We start from the raw sequence: 17,251 nt of genomic DNA, 5'->3' as shown, positions 1-17,251 counted from the left end.
GGTTTGATCCCTGGAGGGAAGATACCCTGAAAAAGAGAATGGCAACCCACTCCAGTATTCTTGTCGGGAGAATCCCATGGACAGAGGAGCCTGGTGGACTACTGTCCATGGGTTTGCAAAGAGCAAGACACGACTCAGCACACATGCATAGTGGCTTTACGATGTTGTATTACTTTCTGCTATATCACAAATACCTGTTGAGCTATTTGGTAGCTTAGATGGTAAAGAATCTTCCTGCAATACAGGAAACCTAGGCTTGATCCCTGGGTTGGAAAGATCCCCTGGAGAAGGGCATGGCAACCCACTCCAGTATCCTTGCCTAGAGAATTCCCATAAACAGAGGAACCTGGTAGGCTATAGTCCATGGGGTCACAGAGAGTTGGACACAGCTGGGCAACTAAGCACATGAGTGTGTGTGTGTGTATTTACATATGTCCCCTTTCTCTTGGACCTCCCTCCTTCCCCATCACTCCCCACCCCATTCTGATGTGATTTTCAGCTATGACCACAGGAGCCAAACAGTATGTGAAAAACTTCCAGTAGTCACACACCCTGATGTCAATGCAAACAGTATTTGGGAGAGTTCTTGGCCAGGGGAAGAAGGAACACAATAAGTACAGACTTCTCAGTAAGAAAGTGTATTTTCTTTTCTGGTGCTTCCCCTCCTGCCAGATTTCTACACTGGTAGGTATTTACTTCCTGGATTAGTTTCCTGGGGCTGCTGTGACAAATGACTACATACTGGGACTTCAAACAGTCAAACTGAATTCTCTCACAGTTCTGGAGGCTAGAAGTCTGAAGTAGGGTGCAGGCAGGGTTAGTTTTCCTGGGGGCTCTGGAAAACGAGCTTGTCTCTTAGATTCTGGTGGTTTCTGACAATCCTTGCTGCCCTTGGTGTGTAGATACATCACTACAGACTCTGCCTCCATCTTCAAATAGGTATTATTCTCTCTGTATCTTTTTTTATCACTTTCCTTTTTAATATTTATTTATTTGACTGTGCAGAGTCTTAGATGCAGCATCTGGACCTCTGATTTTGTTGGTGGTATGGGAGATTTTTCGGGATCTTCAGTTGTGCCATGCAAACTCTTAGGTGGGGCATGTGGAATCTAGTTCAACACTGAGGATCAAACCCGGGCCCCCTGCATTGGGAGCATGGAGTCTTAGCCACTGGACCACCAGGGAAGTCTCTCTCTCTCTCTCTCCCTCGATATGTGTGAATTTTCCTCTTACAAGAACATGAATCACTGGATGAGGCCAACCTCGATCCAGTAATGCCTTATGTTAATCTTCTTGGTCACAGTACCACTACAGTGACCCTATTTCCAAATAAGGTCACATGCACAGTTATGTGTGGGCTTGAAATTTGGAGAGGGGGGCCACTCTTGAACTCAGTCCACTTCCCACTCCCCCTTGACATATTGATACTCTTTCATTTTTAAGCACATAGGTGTCTTTAGAAATAAATTTCAGAGCCAGGCTGGCTGAAAGAGGGCCATTTCAAGGAACAGCTGTGACTGTAGTTTGGCTTAAAACTGAAATTCTGAGCTGAAGAGGGGAAGCTTTGTTTTCTTCCTTTTGTATTATGGATGAATATGGAGAATGTTTCAGCTGCACTGTGGGTTAATGGCTGGTGTGGGGCCCTAACAAGCTTTTATAGCATCTTCTTAAGGTGGGAAAGCATCTGGGTTCCAAACAGTTGGGTTACTTTGAAATTTCACTTATTTATGAGATGGGTACTACCTATATCTGTGCACTGATATTTATAGCTCTATAGTTTCAGCAGTAGCTTACACACTAGTTATTACCACCAACATTTGTGTTTTTGTTGATGTGTGGGTCAATCAAGAGAAGAAAGCTGTGAGAGAGACGGATACAGATAGGGAAGGAAGGTGAAGATGTTCATACCTTCGGTGGTCAGGGTCTCTTGGTGGGGTGGGGGTGAGGGTGTCTGCCAGTGCCTGTCATGGGGCCTTCAGATAGCAGAGTGTTTTTGTGCTTACTGACCTCTTAGTCATGCGAGTATCCTAATGTTAATGACCTTCAGAATGGCGGTAACTGGAAACTGTGCTTGGAAATTGATCAGTTACATAATCGTCACTGTGAAATATCATCAAAGTTACCTTCTCTGAGCAGGATGTGTTCCACCCGCTCCACCACACCACTGGTTCCCATCTTGCCCACCTCCTGTGGGGCCCCAGAGGTCATCACTAGAAGGAGTTGTGACTGGTGGGTCCAGTCACAGCTGGTGATTGGTCCAGGCACAACCAGCTGATGTACCAGCTGGTTTTGTCCTGCGGTGGAATAGGAGGTCTCCTGCTTGGCACATTGAAAGTAACCTTTTGAGCAAGTCTTATTTTCACAAGACACCTCTGTCTTCTCTCTGTAAGATAGAACATACTTGGCAACTAACTCCATCTAGATGACCAAAGTGCTTTGTGTAAGAATAGAAAGAGTGTCTCTGTGTGCCAGGCACTGTGTTAAGTAGTCTTTTCTGTTTTTAATTTAATTTGCAGAAGATAGCTAGGAGATGCTGGAAAGCTCTTGGTAGTTTCATGTCCATCTTATAGGAACTTGTCCAAGCTTTGGGATCAAGGAGTCAATCAAACCTTAAAGCTTAGACTTTTCCTCTCTGTGCTACTTGGTGTTTCTTAGTGAGATGGTAGGGTTGGTTAGCTTCTGCAAAGCCTTTTTGGAAGCTTGGGACCCCTAGGCCAGTAATAACATATCTTCTTGTTCTGCTGCCTGACAGTCTACCCTGAGAAATAGTTTTTTTCTTTGAAATCTCTTCTAGCTGATATGCTAATCCTAAAGTTTTTGTAATTGCTGTGTTTCTTTGTTTGAAATAGGTCACCTGGCGATAAAACTTATGAACACTGAGGGAATAGAGACTCTGGGGGCCAGGCAGTCCTGGAGCCCCTACGCTCCCAGGGACCAGGAGCCTGGGTTGGATGCAGTCTTAGGAAACAGGAAGTACTGAATGTCTTCAGTTGCAGAGAGGGTGCCTTGGAAGGGAAGGAAAGGGGACATGTGAAGTGGAGAGAATACAGGTAGTCTCCACCCTTATTAAACTCTCCCCGCATTTGGCCACGACCCCAAAAGATCTCATTGTCATAAAGGGCCCCGGTTATATCCTCATAAGTGCATAATGATGTCTGTATCACCGGGTTCTCTCTCCTGGGATATAGTCATGGAGTCTGGAAATGGTAGAGAACTGAGGATTCTTAGTGTGGCATAATGAAGGGAAAGTAAGAATTTTGGAGTCAAACTGTGGCCCAGCCCTGACTGGCACCTCCTAACACTATGACCTGTGGCAAATACTGGCCACCCTGAACCTCAGAGTCCTCATCTGAAAATAGGAACAACACTTCTCCTGTAGGATTGCTCCAGCCAAAGACGAAGAAAACCCAAGAATATGCAAGGCATCTAGCACAGTTTTTAATACTAAATAAATAGTAGAGAGGATTGTGGCTTCAGTTCTTCCTTCTCATTTTCTCTTTTTCTAAAGCATGGTGAACGTTGCTTCTCAGAGGAAGATGTAGGGTTCCATTACAGTTGAGGATGCAGACTGAAATTGAAAACGCTTGCCATTAGTAACACACTTTCAGCCCCATGGAGAAGGATGCTGCTAGGACCACCCCCTCCTCTCCCCGGGCAGCCCATGAGATCTTCCTCCTAGCCTGTGCTTTTTTCATGCATTTCAAGTTCATCAGAGGATGAAGGCACCAGAATGCTTCCTGCCTTTCTCTCTTGTTGTCTAGTACATATAATTTTTTATGGGCTTCCCTGGTGGCTCAGTGGTAAAGAATCTGCCTATGAATGCAGGAGATAAGGTTTCCATCCCTGGGTCGGGAAGACCCCTGGAGAAGGAAACGGCAGCACAGTCCAGTATTCTTGTCTGGAGAAACCCATAGAAAGAGGAGCCTGGCAGACTGCAATCCATGGAGTCAAAAAAGAGTTGGACAGGACTTAGCATCTGAGCACACACCATCTAGTGTGTGGAGGAAATAAATGGTTATTTTGCTTATTTACAGAAGCTGGAAACTCTCTGTGGTTTTACCGTATCCCTTGGAGAAGCTTATGAATGGCATTCAGTTCGGTTCAGTCACTCAGTCGTGTCTGACTCTTTTGCGACCCCATGGGCTGCAGCACGCGAGGCTTCCCTGTCCATCACCAACTCACAGAGTTTACTCAAACTCATGTCCATTGAGTCAGTGATTCCGTCCAACCATCTCATCCTCTGTCATCCCCTTCTCCTCCCACCTTCAGTCTTTCCCAGCATCAGGGTCTTTTCCAATGAGTCAGTTCTTTGCATCAGGTGGCCAAAGTATTGGAGTTTCGGCTTCAACATCAGTCCTTCCAGGGAACACCCAGGACTGATCTTCTTTAGGATTGACTGGTTGGATCTCCTCACAGTCTAAGGGACTCTCAAGAGTCTTCTCTAACACCACAGTTCAAAAGCATCAATTCTTTGGTACTCAGCTTTCTTTATAGTCCAACTTTCACATCCATACGTGACTACTGGAAAAACCATAGCCTTGACTAGACGGACCTTTGTTGACAAAGTAATGTCTCTGTTTTTTAATAAGCTGTCTATGTTAGTCATAGCTTTTCTTCCAAGGAGCAAGCATCTTTTAATTTTATGGCAGCAGTCACCATCTGCAGTGATTTTCAGTTCAGTTCAGTCACTCAGTCGTGTCTTGACTCTTTGTGACCCCATGAATCGCAGCATGCCAGGCCTCCCTGTCCATCACCAACTCCCGGAGTTTACTCAAACTCATGTCCATCGAGTCGATGATGCCATCCAGCCATCTCATCCTCTGTCATCCCCTTCTCCTCCTGCCTCCAATCCCTCCCAGCATCAGGGTCTTTTCCAATGAGTCAACTCTTTGCATGAGGTGGCCAAAGTATTGGAGTTTCAGCAGTGATTTTGGACCCCCCCTAAATTCTCTCACCTTTCCCATTGTTTCCCCATCTATTTGCCATTAAGTGATGGGACTGGATGCCATGATCTACATTTTCTGAATGTTGAATTTTAAGCCAACTTTTTCACTCTCCTCTTTCACTTTCATCAAGAGGTTCTTTAGTTCTTCGCTTTTGGATAAGAGTGGTGTCATATGCATATCTGTGTTTCTGAGAAATGTTCAGCGATCTTGATTCCAGCATGTACCTTATCCAGCCCGGCATTTCACATGATGTACTCTGAAAATAAGTTAAATAAGCAGAGTTACAACATACAGCCTTGATGTACTCCTTCCCCAATTTGGAACCAGTCTGTTGTTCCATGTCCGGTTCTAATGGTTTTTTCCTGACCTGGATACAATTTCTTGGGAGGCAGGTCAGGTGGTCTGATGTTCCCGTCTCTTTAAGAATTTTCCACAGTTTGTTGTGATTCACACAGTCAAAGGCTTTGGCGTAGTCAATAAAGCAGAAGTAGATGTGTTTCTTGAACTCTTCTTGTTTTTCAGTGATCCAACAGATGTTGGCAATTGACCTCTGGTTCCTCTGACTTTTGTAAACCCGACTTAAACATCTGGAAGTTCATGGTTCACATACTGTTGAAGCCTGGCTTAGAGAATTTTAAGCATTACTTTGCTAGAGTGTGAGATAAGTGCAATTGTGTGGTCGTTTGAACATTCTTTGGCATTGCCTTTCTTTGGGACTGGAATGAAAACTGACCTTTTCCAGTCCTGTGGCCACTACGGAGTTTTCCAAATTTGCTGGCATGTTAAGTGCAGCACTTTCACAGCATCATCTTTAGTATTTGAAATAGTTCAACTGGAATCCCATCATCTGCACTAGCTTTGTTCATAGTGATGCTTCATAAGTCCCACTTGACTTACATTCCAGGATGTCTGGCTCTAGGTGAGTGATCACACCATTGTGGCTATCTGGGTCATGGAGATCTTTTTTTATATAATTCTTGTGTGTATTGTTGCCACCTCTTCTTAATATCTTCTGCTTCTTTTAGGTCCATATCATTTCTGTCCTTTATTGTGCCTATCTTTGCATGAAATATTCCCTTGGTATCTCTAATTTTCTTGAAGAGATCTCTAATCTTTCCCATTCTATTGTTTTCCTCTGTTTTCTTTGCACTGATCACTGAGGAAGGCTTTCTTATCTCTCCTTGCTATTCTTTGGAACTCTGCATTCAAATGGGTATATCTTTCCTTTTCTCCTTTGCCTTTAGCTTCTCTTCTTTTTACAGCTATTTATAAGGCCTCCTCAGACAACCATTTTGCCTTTTTGCATTTCTTTTTCTTGGGGATGGTCTTGATCACTGCCTCCTGTACAGTGTCACAAACCTCAGTCCATAGTTCTTCAGGCCCTCTGTCTATCAGATCTAATCCCTTGAATCTATTTGTCACTTCCATTGTATAATCAGAAGAGATTTGATTTAGATCATACCTGAATGGTCTAGTGGTTTTCCCTTTCTTTAAGTCTGAATTTGGCAATAAGGAGTTCATGATCTGAGCCACAGTCAGCTCGCAGTCTTTTTGTTTGCTGACTGTATAGAGCTTCTCCATTTTCGACTGCCAAGAATATAATCTGTCTGTATTGACCATCTGGTGATGTCCATGTGTAGAGTCTTCTCTTGCGTTGTTGGGAGAGGGTGTTTGCTATGACCAGTGCGTTCCCTTGGCAAAGCTCTGTTAGGCTTTGTCCTGCTTCATCTTGTCCGCCAAGGCCAAGCTTGCCTGCTACTCTGGATGTCTCTTGACTTCCTAGTTGTGCTCCTTCTGTTCATCCCTCTCTCCCCACAACGTCTGATTTTTTTTTTTTAACTGTCTTCGTGGTTTTTCCTTTTACAGAATGTCATATAGTTGAAATCATACAGCATGTAGCCTTTTCAGGTTGGTGTCTTTCACTTAGTAATATGTGTTTGGGCTTCCCCCACATCTTTTCATGACTTAATAGCTTATTTCTTTTGTAGCACTGGATGGCATTCCATTGTTTGGATGTACCTGGTTTATTTATTCATCCACCTTCTGAAGGACATCAAGGTTGTTTCCAAAATTTGGTAATTCTGAATAAAGCTGATATAAATATCCATGTTTGGGTTTTTGTGTGGCCGTAAATTTTCAGCTTATTTGGGTAAACATCAAGGAGTATTACTGCTGGATCATGTGCTGAAAGTGTGTTTAGTTTTATAGGAAGCTTCCAAACAAAGATATGCATTGCTTCATGAACTTGTATGTCATTGTTGCACAGGGCCATGCTAATCTTCTCTGAATCATTCCAGTTTTAGTATGCATGCATGCGTGCTAAGTCACTTCAGTTGTGTCTGACGTTTTGCAACACTATGGACTGTAGCCTGCCAGACTTCTCTGTCCATGAGGTTTCTCCAGGCAAGAATCCTGAAGCAGGTTGTCATGCCCTCCTCCAGGGAATCTGCCCAACACGGGGATCGAACCTACGTCTCTTAGGTCCCTTGCATTGGCAGGTGAGTTCTTTACCACTAGCGCTACCTCCAAAGCAAGCATGGTATATAAACTTGAAGGCACTCACCAGGCAGCAGACATAGGTTTAAATGAAATAATTAGTTGTACGCTTTTCTGAAAATACCTGAAATGTGAATGGATGATAATTCAGCATTTTCTAAATGCCATGAGCTCATCCAGTTGTGAGATGTATTAGAATGCATTTGTCACTACAGTTGCTTTTAACCTCAACCTTGGGGCAGTTCTAACTAAAGATGACCACTTTTTAGTGTTTGACACCGTTGTTTAGCTAAAACCAATTTGCTCCTTTCAAAACAATTCGTTATCCCACACTGCACTTTTTTATACTCCCCAATTAAATGCAGAATCTATCTTTCATAAAAGTTAGAAATTATGTTCAATGAAAATCCGACATTTTAATGGTTTTCCACAGATTAAAATTGTAGAGTTCTCAATAAACCCTGATTTACTGATGTTGGTTGTAAAATGGTTATTGCTGTTAATAAAGCCTGTAAATCTTAACAGGTTATATTTGCCTTGGACAATAAAACTTGCCATAAAGGCTTAGTGTCTAAGGCTAATTCTGCACACATCAAGGTAAACAACCTCCTCAAAATAATTCAATGTCTGAGAATTAAAAGCCCAAAGCCAAGCAACTAACAGATTGTAGCCTTGAGCCACTGCATGCTGGGCAATCTTATTGTTTTTATGTCACCGAGGAATCAAGATGGTGCTAGAATTAGAAAGGTCAAGGTCAAGGGGCCATGTCTTGACTATTACGAATAGTGCTGCCGTGAATATAGGCATGCTTGTACGATTTTGCATTATGGTTTTCTCCAGATATATTGGAGTGAGTGAGATTGCTGGATCGTATGGCACCTCTATTTACTTTTGGCGAACCTCCATGCTGTTTTACCTGGTGAATGGATTACATATGTACAACGGACTACTACTCAGCCATAAAAAAGAGTGAAATAATGCCATTGGCAGCAACTTGGATGGACCTAGAGATGATTATACTAAGTGAAGATGTGATATCACTTATATGTGGAATCTAAAATATGACACAAATGAATTTTATCTACAGAACAGAAACTGACTCACAGACACAGAGAACAGACCTGTGGTTGCCGTGGGGGAGGGAAGGACTGGGAGCTTGGGGTTTGCAGATGCAAACTATTACATGTAGAATGGATAAACAAGTACTGCATAGTACAGGAAGCTATATTCAGCATCCTGTGATAAACTATAATGGAAAAGAACATGAAAAAAGAATACGTGTGTGTGTGTGTGTGTATAATCACTTTGTTATAAAGCAGAAATCAATTATACTTTCAATTAAAAAAAATAATTAGAAAAAAAGGTCAAGGGCTGTAGTCAATGAAGTGTATTTTGGAGAATCTCCCCTTCTCTCTGTTGACTGATCAGTAGGTTGGCCTGCTTGTGTAACAAGGTGAAGTCCCAGGAACAGAATGAAATAATGCACTTTTTGTCTTATAAAGGATATCAGAGTCACACCTGTGTTTGAAGCCAAATTACTGGTGAGGGTTGGGGCAGGAGAGTGGATTTAGGGAAAGTGTTAGTTACTCAGTCATGTCCGACTCTTTGGGACCCTGTGGACTATAGCCCACCAGGCTCCTCTGTCCACGGAATTCTCCAGGCAAGAATACTGGAGTGGGTTGCCATCTCCTTCTCCAGGGGGAGTTAGGGAAAGGAGGTCATTTTTTCCTTCCAGATGCCCATGTGGAAATCAAAGGTTTTTAAAGAAGCTCTGTTAGTCTTGGTAAACTTGGTGAACATTTGTCCTACTTTCTTATGTTTAGGGAATTTCTTTTAAAGTCTCACCTCCCTAAAGTAGAATCTGAAAAGCTTATTTTCTAGTCTTTGTGGTTAGGCCCACTCGTCAGGTGTTCTCACCCAAGGTGGGATGGAGAATTGAGCAGCATGATGAGGTACTGGTATGGACATCCCTCTCTGGAGAGGATGGCGGTGGAGCTGCCTGCCAGCAGAATTGGTGAGTCTTATAGTTGGGAGTCATGTCAATGTCATGAGTTTTAAACTGCGAGGACGCTGCCAAGTGACTCCCCCTTTCCCTATGATGTGGTTGCTCATTGTTCTATTTGGCTGCCCGTTATGTATCTTTGACTTTACTGGAGACTCTGGACACTTCTGTGTGTGTGTGTGTCTGTGTATGCGAGTCGCTTCAATCATGTCTGACTCTTTGGGACTCTATGGACAGTAGCCGGCCAGGCTCCTCTGTCCATGGGGATTCTCCAGGCAAGAATACTGCAGTGGGTTGCCATGCCTACCTCCAGGTGTGTCTGTGGCACAATCGTAAGCAGGTTTGGCTTTTAACCTAGAGGTTGGTGGTTCGAACCCACCCAGGGATGTTTCCTAACCTTTTGGGCTTGCCTTGTGGCTCAACTGGTAAAGAATCTGCCTGCAATGCGGGAGACCTGGGTTTGATCACTGGGTTGGGAAGATGCCCTGGAGAAGGGAAAGGCTACCCACTCCAATTTTCTGGCCTGGAGAATTCCATGGACTGTATATAGTCCACGGGGTCACAAAGACTCAGGCATGACTGAGTGACTTCCACTTCACTTCGCTACTTCCTGGGAATCTGCCTGACCCAGGGATTGAACCTGCATCTCTTAGGTTTCTTGCATTGGCAGGCAGATTCTTTAAAACTAGCACCACCTGGGAAGCCCTGGAAGAACTTTATTAGAGATATAATCTTTAATAAAGTCCTTTTCTACCTCAACAAGCCAGAGCAGAGTTGGTTGCTTGCAATGAAGAATCGTGAGTATGACTCTATGTGTGCCCTCTCTTACTGCTTCAAGGATGCCTTTGATGAGTACCTGAAAGTGTCCCTTAGAACCAAGCAAGTCACAATGAGCTAAAGGCTCTTTGAGGGCTGTTGATCTCTTTTTCTTTATCTGTAAAATAAGGAAGGGGGCTGGAAACTCCTAAGGCCCCTTTTGTATCTCCAATTATTCCTGTTGTATAAATAGTAAAATCTGCATACTATCAGATTTGTTTTAATAACTCTGTTAGACTGGTGCAGACAGTTTTTAAGTCAGAAGCCCTTTTCCCTTCTCCCCTGTGAGGATATTCTTAATGAAAGGTTCATTTATTTCAAATTTGTTCATTGCCATAAAACCCAGGAGAGAATCTTATGACATTGAACTGTTTCGTACAAGAATCACTAGACTATTGTGTCTAACCTCAATCAAACAGACTAGGAAATGAGGATTTTATTTTAAAAAAGAGATTCTTAATAATCCACTGGAGAAACATTGAGGTGCCCAAGTTCTGAAGCGGTGGACCTTAGGTATAAATAATTAATTTGGTGCAACCAAAGCAGAGAGAGAATGTCTAATAGTCCAGATAAACTTTGCTTTGAGGAGACTGACAATGAAGACCTTTGCAGAAAGCGACATTTGATTAGAATGTATAATATTGTAATAGAAACCTAATGGACTCTTAGAAAAGGGAATGTTGAATTGGTTAAATACTAGTAATTAAGTGCCAGTAAATTACTTCTCTAAAAACATTCCTGTAAAAAGAAATTTGCTATCGTAAGAGAGATGGGAAAATGAGGTTAGTATAAGTTATTTAAAAAGTGAATGTCTGCAGCCCGAATACCCTCATCATTAATACGGGTCCTTAAGTCAATCTTATTAATGGACTGACTTTTACCACAGCCTTATCTGAGAAGTTCTGGTTCCTCACTGAGGAAGAAAAGAAACCATCTAAAGCTCCTGATTCATATTTCTTTTCTTTTTTTTTTTCTTGTTCTGTATTCCAGGAGGGGGTGAAATATGGAAGATAGAATTACATTTTTCAAAACCAAGGGTAGAGACCCATGATGAAGTGACAAAGGCGGTGTCTTGCCTCTTTTCCTTTTTTTTTTTTTTTTTTCTTTTTCTGCATTCTTCAAAGTCAGCCCTACACACTCAACTTCCTTTCTTTCTTACTACTTTCTGGCCGTATTATTTACAGCCCCATCTCTGTGTTCCCCCATTTTTCTTTGTCTGGAAGGTCCTTGACATCCCCATCTATCTGCCCTTTACACAGTCTGGGAGAAGCTCTTTTAACCCAGCGACGTCAGACTTCCTCCCTGGCCATCCCAGGTGACACTGACTCTGCTTTCTTAGAAATATCTACTTTAATCAGTGTGGCCTGGTTAAGTTAAGGCCTGCAGTTTCTCCTTTCCTCTAAACACTTTTGATTTTTTAAATGTTTATTGGCATATTGTTGATTTACAATGTTGTGTTAGTTTCAGGTATATAGCCAGGTGAATTAGTTATACACATATCCACTCGTTTTTAGGTTCTTTTCCAACACGGGTCATTGCATAGTGTTGAATAGAGTTCCCTGTACTACACAGCAGGTTCTTATTAATTGTCTGTTTTATGTATAGTAGTGTGTATGTTTATAAGCATAACGCTGTGAACATTTTTTTTTGTTTGTTTCTCTTTCTTGCCCTACTTCTTGTATTAACGTCTTATGACCTTATGTCATATTTCCTTGACCTAACTCCCTTCAGGATAGGAAATGCAAATGATGCTTTTCAGTATCCTTTTGTACTCTACCCCTCCCGACCCATCCTCCCCATCCCTTTCACTCCCACCCTCCCACTCCCCTCACCCTTACCTTAGCAGATAACACTTGGCTTCTGGGAATAGTCTGAAGCCTCTGTGACTTAGTGGATGAATATTCACACGACTGCTTTTTGGTATGTGTATGTGCGTGCTAAGTTGCTTCAGTTACGTTAGACTCTTTGCCACCCAAAGCTTCAAGCCCACCAGGCTTCTCTGTCTATGGGATTTCCCAGGCTAGAATACTGGAGTCGGTTGCCACGCCCTCCTCTAGGGGAATCTTCCCAACCCAGGGATTGAACCTGCATCTCCTATGGCTCCTGCATTGCAGGCAGATTCTTTACCGCTTAGCCTCTGGGGAAGCTCTTTGATATACATAATAATAAACTCTTAAATTCAAATGATCACTTTCAAATTTACAAAGACATTTCACGTATATTGACTCATTTGATCCTTAAAGCTACTATCTGTGGGAAGGCAAATACAGGAATATCTCTGTTTCATGGAATCGTTGATTCTGTGGATAATTTCATGGAAAAACTATTCTATCGCCAACATTCGTTATATATGCACTCAATGCCAGGTACTCATCACTGAATCCTTCCAGCAACTTTCTGGGATAGGTGACAGTTACATGCCAGTGGTATAAATAAAGAAACCGAGGCACAGAATGATTAAACAGCTTACTGAATGATTAAGCCACTCATTAAATCCGGAAAGCCTGGATGCTGAGGCTGTTCTCTCTCTCTTTTTTTTTTTTCATTTATTTTTATTAGTTGGAGGCTAATTACTTTGCAATATTGTAGTGGTTTTTGTCATACATTGACATGAATCATCATGGATTTACATGTATTCCCCATCCCGATCCCCCCTCCCACCTCCCTCTCCACCTGATTCCCCTGGGTCTTCCCAGTGCACCAGGCCCGAGCACTTGTCTCATGCATCCAGCCTGGGCTGGTGATCTGTTTCACCCTAGATAATATACATGTTTTGATGCTGTTCCCTCAAAACATCCCACCCTTGCCTTCTCCCACAGCAGCAGACGAATGGATAAGGAAGCTGTGGTACATATACACCATGGAATATTACTCAGCCATTAAAAAGAATTCATTTGAATCAGTTCTAATGAGATGGATGAAACTGGAGCCCATTATACAGAGTGAAGTAAGCCAGAAGGATAAAGACCAATAAAGCATACTAATGCATATATATGGAATTTAGAAAGATGGTAACGATAACCCTATATGCAAAACAGAAAAAGAGGCTGTTCTCTTAAACTCAGCCTGATGAAGCTTCTTTGCTTGTTGCACGTTGTATGCTGAGCGTGAGTGAGTAAGATACGAAGGCTGTCGTTTTCTTGCCCACCATCTTATTTCATACATGTGCTACTAAAAGTGTGAATGCAAGATTAGGACATATGTGAACCTGTGTGTGTGTGTGCACACATGCCAGCCTTCTGCTTTTTCTTCTCCTCCATTTCTGTTTTTTTTTTTTTTTTTAATTTATTTCATTGAAGTATAATTGATTTACAACGTTGTGTTACTTTCTGCGGTACGGCATGGTGGTTTCATGTATATAATATACATGTCCATAGATACATTCTTTTCCATATTCTTTTCCATTATGGTTTATCACAGGATATTGAAGGATATCCCTGTGCTCCGCACCAGGACCTTGAGGTTTATTCATCCTAAATATAATAGTTTTGCACCTGCTTTTCTCAAACCCCCGCTTTATCCCTCCCTCACCACCTTCCTCTTGGCAACCGCAAATCTGTTCTTCATGTCTGTGAGTCTGTTTCATAGATAGGTTCATTCGTGTCATGTTTTAGATTACACGTCTAAGTGCGTCATATGGTTTCCTCCATTTCTTTACTCTTGGCTGTGATTCCATGGCTGAGTCTTAGTATTCCCCCACTGCAGTGAAACTCCATCGTTCAATGGCCTTGAAATCTGCCCTGTTTTCAAGTTCCAGGGGGGCACTGGCAGAATTGCTCAGTGCCAGTAACCACTTTGAATAAACTTTGAATGGAGAAGCAGTTGACAAAATATCTCTCTATCCTCCTCCCTCTCTTCCCCTCTTTCTTTTTTCCCCTGGGTGGGAAATTGCATCCTTTATCCTTTCAGAATTTTCATAGTATGCTTAAGGTTTCTCAAATTGGGAGAAGAAGCAAATGGATCAAGAGGGAAGGCAGTTTGGAGGGAAACAGGAGAAGGTCAGCAGTTAATCAATCGATAGTAAACTCTGAAAGGAAAGCACAGACACAAAGGAAATTTGTGATTTCTGAGTTAACAGAATGAAGGTGTGGAGCGATTTCTCTATCCTTTGCCTCCTTATGCAGTTGAGCAGCCATAAACAGTCTTTATATCTTGAATTATGCAGAAGTAAAAGCAGTTTGGGAGGCTTCCCCATAAAGAGCTGCGGTTCTGTAATTCAGCAGTAATGCTCCACGGGCATGAATCAAGAGCTCCGTCCCCATCCTGCTGAGACAGCATGGATTTTAATGCTTCTCTGAAGCACGCCACACGCCATCCTGACTCACTTAGCCAATGTAGACTGCCTTTGTTTTTCAGGCAGAACTTTTTCGAATGTCAGACAGAAACCACCAACCACAGCCATCACAGCTTCTCCTGGAAATCTTTTGCCATGATTCCCAAATCCTAATTGTCATCTGGTCTCTTGGAGGAGAGAGCCAAGGGGTCTCTTTCTTTAGAGAAATGCCACCATCTCTAATACATTTTGTTTTCTGTATTAATTTTTTATTGGAGTAAAGTGGCTTTACAATGCTACGTTAGTTTCTCGCCATGCAGCAAAGTAAATCAGCTATGTGTATACCTACATCCTCTCATTTTTAGGTTTCCTTCCCAGTGGAGTCACTACAGAACATCAGGCAGAGTTCCCCGTGCTATAGAGCCCGTTCTCATTTGTCGTTGCTGTTTAGTCACTAAGATGTGCCCAACTCTTTTGTGACCCCACGGACTGTAGCCCGCCAGGCTCCTCTGTCCATGGGATTCTCCAGGCAAGAATCCTGGAGTGGTTTGCCTTTCCCTTCTCCAGGGGATCTTCCCAACCCAGGGATCGAACCTGGATCTCCTGCATTGGCAGGCAGATTCTTTACCACTGAGCCATCAGGGAACCCCTGTTCTCATTAGTTATTTGTTTTATACATGTGCGTTAGTTGCTCAGGCGTGTCCGACTCTTTGCGACCCCATGGACTGTAGCCCGCCAGGCTCCTTTGTCCGTGGGATTCTCCAGGCAAGAGTACTGGAGTGGGTTGCCATGCCCTTCTCTGAGGTTTTATACATAGTGGTATGTGTGTATATATATATGTCAGTCCCACCCATCCACATGATTTTTGTTTTTAGTTAACTGCGGGCAACTGAAAAAGTACACGAGTGCCCTGTGTGGTTTTTCACGTACCTGCCAGTCAGATAGAACCTGCCCGTTTCTCCTTCATGGGGTGCTTACAGACCCACAGAATAAGCACCTGCCCCCAGGTACTGTGGAGATACGCCCAGCTTATCTTACAACAGTTGTGCTTCAGATCCACAATCCGTGGTTACTGCAAGAACCCTCGATGGCCTCTTTCGTCGCCCCGTGTAGCTCTTCACTTCTCCATTCTGTTCAGCGTTGAGGAGCCCTGATCTTCCCACAGAGCCGTCTCAGGATTGGCGCAGTCAGTAACTGAGTATGCGGGCGACTTCATGAAACTCCCCGAGCCTCGTCTGGTGCAAGGCATGGTGGCTTCCATGCCGCAGATGACAGGCCCGCCACCCTAGCTTAGCACGGCTCACATCTGCACATGACTCCACTCCACTTGGCCTTGTCAGTTAAGCTTCCAAGAAAAAAAACATCCAGCCTTCAGAGCCGAACAGCTCATCATCCCCTGCCGCAGTGAATTTTGATTTAAGTGTAACCGAGTCTCTCTTGGCTCTGGCTTAACTGAATTGGAACTGTTCTTTTAATTGTTGATTCAGTCTCGCCTTACAGATCTGGCTGTCAGTTCTCCCATCAGAATCTCTTTCTTGATGTGCTTATTCATCGTGCACAAGGATGCTCATCCGTGGACAGCAGCTCCGGCCCTTGCTAGTCACACCTGATGGTTTAAATGTTGATTTCTGTGTGCAGGAAGGGCCACATGGGTGATTCAAGGGCCAGTTCCACAGTAGCATTTGGAGATCACCTTTGCAGCAGCAGCGTCCCCTTTATTAGAAGGGCTTGCCTGGTGATTCAGAGGGTAAAGAGTCTGCCTACAGTGCAGGAGACCCAGGTTCTATCCCTGGGTGGAGATTCCCTGGAGAAGGGAATGGCTTCCCTGGTGGTGCTAGTGGTAAAGACCCTGCCTGCCAGTGCAGGAGATATAAGAGACATGAGTTCTGTCCCTGGATTGGGAAGATCCCCAGGAGGAGGGCATGGCAACCCACTCCAGTATTCTTGCCTGGAGAATTCCAGGGACAGAGGATCCTGGTGGGCTACAGTCCTTGGGGTCACAGCGAGTCAGACACGACTGAGCGATTAACATTTTCCCTTTGGGAGGTAGCTGTGGAATGTCACCGCAGGGGAACACAAGAACAGATCTGTCTAGTACCACCCCAGTTTAACAGGGGCAGTCACTGGTGCATCAGTTCCGCATGATGAGCCTATCAGTGTGATCTTTCCTTGTCATCTTTGTAGTGATTGAAATAGTAATTACCTTAGTTACAATATTTGTGTATGTTTAGAAGGAGTAAAGTATTACGTGGTAATGAACATCCTACATTTGCTTGGGAAAATGTCTCCTTGAGAGGCAGAGAAGTCACATTCTCATTTTTAATTATTCAAATATAATAATAGGCGATAGGAGTTGGTCCTGTAGAGGCATGATGGTAATGACTGATCAAGAGAAAAGATAACAGAGCTCATGAGAAGAAAAACCCTCAAGGGAAATGGAAGCTGACAAGTGCTAGATGATATGCATATGTCATTTCACTCAATGCCATGATCCTTCAAGATGTTAAATCCCCATGAACGACCGTGGCTGTTAGTTACCGTATGCTGAGGACCACGGCCCAGGCTCTCTGCTAGGCACGTGCCATATGTCATCCTGTTTCATTCTCACAGCCAAGTTAGGTCCTGTGGTTGTTTTCATTTTATAGATGTCATAATTGAAGCTGACATTAAGTAGCCTTCCCCAAATTCCTCCAACAGTGAGGGGCCGAGTTCTCTTTG

General features: G+C 43.3%; 1 protein-coding gene and 1 pseudogene across 9 annotated transcripts in view; one reads left to right on the top strand and one right to left on the bottom strand.

Moving 5' to 3' along the window:
• UNC5D (unc-5 netrin receptor D) overlaps positions 1–17,251 on the top strand; it is a 612,862-nt gene that overhangs the window by 394,706 nt on the left and 200,905 nt on the right. The window lies entirely within an intron of this gene.
• LOC139032677 (U6 spliceosomal RNA) lies at positions 7,168–7,264 on the bottom strand (annotated as a pseudogene).

This window comes from Odocoileus virginianus, chromosome 32 (genome assembly GCF_023699985.2).
Source record: "Odocoileus virginianus isolate 20LAN1187 ecotype Illinois chromosome 32, Ovbor_1.2, whole genome shotgun sequence".
Classification (NCBI taxonomy): Eukaryota; Metazoa; Chordata; class Mammalia; order Artiodactyla; family Cervidae; genus Odocoileus; species Odocoileus virginianus.
This window is presented reverse-complemented; position numbering and strand designations above follow the sequence as displayed.